Consider the following 4,345-nt stretch of genomic DNA (forward strand, 5'->3'; position numbering starts at 1 on the left):
GCACATTGACTGACCAAGTCACGTCAGTGTAATGTGGCATTTAATTTGGGCATATTTAGGTCATGTTATAAAGAAATTGTTATTTTAACCTATCATGCATCATATTTACTATTTCTATGTGGCCTGTATAACATTAATTACCATAAGGTGAACTTATATAGGTGATGATGGTGAGATGGTGATGTTAAAAAAAAATCTGTAGGCTGGCTTATTAAACAGTTTTGGAAATCGGTGTGAATCTGAATGAGATTTCAAGTTGATCTAGTTCCCAGTTCGTTTTGAGTTGTGATGGCTGCTTTTATAACCTATGATTTGATTACGATTACAAAATGTCATGGCTAGAATGGCTCACTGTAGTAGGCATATGTTCCATGACTGGGGAACTTTATGCCGACAAACAGAGGACAAAGTTCGAACCCCGTCAGAAACAAACGTTTATTAATTAATTAATTTATTCATTCATCGATGCGTTTATTGTTACGCATTACATGGGCTGCATACTATAGGCTACTCCAACAATGGTGATAGGTGCATTTCTAAAACGTAGGTAGGCTATAGTATTGTTGGAGATAGACAGTCACAGGAAGACGGGGTTGTCTTCCTGTTTTAATAACAACAAAACATACGGCTAGCCTGAGTAGCCTCGCTCCCAGGCTTATACTGATCTGCGGCTATCGCAATGTGAGTGTCCGTCTGCCCAAGAATCGGATCGGATAACGGATTTGGTATGTGTTGGCATTGTGACAGAAAAAAAGTGGCATTTGCGAGGACAGCTACGCATTCTGTCGCCGTTAGAACATCTGCGCCGAAGACGCCGTTTCCACAGCGACGGAAGACGTCATTTCATTTTGATCTGATTTCATCCAAATCGGATACACGGGCCGTAACATTAAGATAAATTAATATCTGTTGGCGTGTCCTTATTAATTTAACTCGGGAGTGTACAAGTGGAACCGTACGGTTCCTGTGTCTGTTCTCAGACCTATAACCAGTACATTATTTAACATTTCGATGTGTTTTGAAACGTTTTTATCTTCTTCTAACCGGCGTTGCTTCAAAACGAACAGACCATATCGGGTGACCCATACCAAAACAGGAAGAATTGCGGCTCTTAGCCGTAGTTGAGGAGACGGCGTGGATAGACAGGAGAAAAAAGTAATTGTACATTGTTTGATCTGCTAAAGATAAAGTTTTAAGAATGCATTAGGAAATAATGGCCTCTCTTGCTTAACTTCCATTGAAGTATGGACGTGTGTTTTATAGAGAAGTCTCAGTCAGACTGCATTGGTCCTGTTATAGTTAGACGTTTGGTTATGCTGGTATTTTATAATTAACAATACTATTAAATTATAATAATGAACAAGCTTGATGTTGATCCAAATGTACAATTATGCAATGTTTCAGCTTGTTTCACATTGGAATGCAGCACATTAATCAGGACCCCCTTTTTTTTCTTCTTCCAGAATCACATAACAGTTTCAAGACTAGCAGCATTGAAGAAGACTCCTCAGCCCGTTGCAGCAAAGTAAATGGACACAATTTATGTACACTGACTACAGCTCCTCATCACTCTTAAGATGTCTTATTGGGCTAAAAGACGGGATACTGCTCAGGGGAGTACAACACACCCCCTGGTCTTCAACGACGTGCACAAAATGGTATGTCATTGTATTCCTCACTAAGGAACCCAATTTACTACTAAAATGTAATGTGATCCATTGGTATACAAATTAAATCACCCTGTCAGTGTCATGTTTTGTGTAAATGTTACAGCATTTGTTTCCCCCTCTAGACTTCTTTAGAGGAAACTACCACCAGTTTGATCCAATGCAGTCAAGCTATAGTGAAACGTACTGATTTTGTTTCTACAGGTATGTCGGGATACTGCTCAGGGGAGTACAACACACCCCCTGGTCTTCAACGACGTGCACAACATGGTATGTCATTGTATTCCTCACTAAGGAACCCAATTTACTACTGAAATGTAACGTGATCCATTTATACAAATGTAATCTTTTTTTGCATTTTTTCCCTCTAGACTTCTACCACCAGTATGATCCAATGTCGGTGGCTGATCACGGTTGCAATGGTAAGTGAACAAGACTGTCATGTAACATTTGTAGACATTTTCCAATCTATGTGTGACAGGTTGGATCTCTTCGAATGATTGTTCATTGTTCACTTCTTGTCCACCTCTATGATTGATTGAGTACAGTTATACAATGTTTAAAAGCCCTCAGAGCTTGTTTCCATTGTGGTCCTGTGTATTCAATTCATCTGTATGAGTTCTCTCCTGATTGGATACTGAAAATGCCTTTTCTGTTTACTAAAGAAAAATAAATTGCTGTCACACACACGCACACAAACGTCTAACCTTTCCAAATGTGTGCAGTGATTTTTAAGTTGCATGAATGTTTGTGTTTTACAGATGGAACCACACAGATGGCCGGCGGTGACGGGCAGCTTATGAAAGGCAAGTCTATTGGACATAGTGTAATTCCTAATGTGTCATTTGCAGGTTATTTTCAATTCATGATTTTCAATTTTCTTCTGAAGATCTTGCCATCCAGAAGATGACTTCAATGCTTGCTGAAGTACTTGTGGTGGTAAAGGATCTGTCCAGGGATGTGCAGTTCATCAAGAAGGAGTTGGCTGAGGGCAACGTGACACCGGGTGGTACCCGGGGACCAGCCAACACACATTTTATGCTCCCCTTCCAGCTGCCAATTGCCAGTGAACACGACTTCAATGAGGCAGAATCGTTACTGATGGATCAATCAGTCCGTCAAAAGATGGTAAATTATTTGACAGACTGAACTGCATTCATTTATCAAATGTGGATAATTTCAGTGCGGTCTTGCTCATTTTTCCTCAAGGGGAAAATATGTTTTTAGCCCTATAGCTACTCGAGTACAATTCTAGTCTACAAACTCAAAATTTGTCAGAGCTTGTAGATCTGCTAATTATGAAAGGTTTTGAAATTGTTCAAATATACTGTTTACACAGACATGACCAATTGGGACAGAAGGGTTTGTGAGGTTTGGGGAATAGTGTGAAATTGAGTGACAGAATCGGTCTGGATCTACTTATTAAGCCCTGGCTAAAGTATGTGTGTAATAATGTAATAAATGACCAAAACATTTATCATTATTAGACATACAGTACATAGTATTTATAATGATAAATGCATCAAATCTTTTTTATATATTTTTGTGCTTGTTTTGGCTGGTTTTTCGAGGGGAGATTTGACTTATTTATCTCGCAAAAGTTGGCTTGTATTTGGGTTGTGTTCGGAGGTGGGTTGGCTTACTTCTCTCATGAGAGAGCTACTGTACCTCTGTGTCTCATTAGTTGTTGCTATAAATGTAGCAACATTAAACGGCAAGCCCAAATAGGCAACTATACTTGTTTAGTAACTATAGAAAAGAACAAGCCCAACATTGCTTATAATAAGCACAGACATGGCAACACTGATTAGTGATTACAGTATTTTCCATTCCTGATCTAACGTGTGTGTGTGTGTGTGTGCGCGTGCGTGCGTGCTCCATCAGGTGATGCAGGTGGTGCGTGAGCAGATCACCAGGACCCTGTCCAGTAAGCCCACCTCTCTGGAGCTCTTCAAGAACAAGGTGAACGCTCTGAACTACAGCGAGATCCTTAAGCTGCGGCAGACGGAGCGCCTCCACCAGGAGGAGACCCTCGCCCCGCCCGTTCTGTGAGTGGCAAGAACACTAGCCTGGGGGGGGGGGGGGGGGGGGGGGTTGTACCATTTCACTAGAACACTAGCCTGGGATGAGGAGTACCATTTCACTATAGAACACTAGCCTGGGATGAGGAGTACCATTTCACTAGAACACTAGCCTGGGATGAGGAGTACCATTTCACTATAGAGCACTAGCCTGGGATGAGGAGTACCATTTCACTAGAACACTAGCCTGGGATGAGGAGTACCATTTCACTATAGAACACTAGCCTGGGATGAGGAGTACCATTTCACTATAGAACACTAGCCTGGGATGAGGAGTACCATTTCACTAGAACACTAGCCTGGGATGAGGAGTACCATTTCACTAGAACACTAGCCTGGGATGAGGAGTACCATTTCACTAGAACACTAGCCTGGGATGAGGAGAAACCATTTCACTAGAACACTAGCCTGGGATGAGGAGTACCATTTCACTATAGAACACTAGCCTGGGATGAGGAGTACCATTTCACTATAGAACACTAGCCTGGGATGAGGAGTACCATTTCACTAGAACACTAGCCTGGGATGAGGAGTACCATTTCACTATAGAACACTAGCCTGGGATGAGGAGTACCATTTCACTAGAACACTAGCCTG

General features: G+C 41.4%; 1 long non-coding RNA gene across 1 annotated transcript; it reads left to right on the top strand.

Moving 5' to 3' along the window:
- Window positions 1-1,104: 1,104 nt before the first annotated feature.
- Window positions 1,105-3,600, top strand: LOC310867876. Its single transcript, XR_014570035.1, has 5 exons — window positions 1,105-1,155; window positions 1,464-1,658; window positions 2,429-2,473; window positions 2,557-2,795; window positions 3,552-3,600. It is a non-coding gene; the product is annotated as an uncharacterized lncRNA (long non-coding RNA).
- Window positions 3,601-4,345: the final 745 nt, after the last annotated feature.

This window comes from Protomyctophum parallelum, assembly GCF_964188405.1.
Source record: "Protomyctophum parallelum genome assembly, chromosome: 12".
NCBI classification, from domain to species: domain Eukaryota; kingdom Metazoa; phylum Chordata; class Actinopteri; order Myctophiformes; family Myctophidae; genus Protomyctophum; species Protomyctophum parallelum.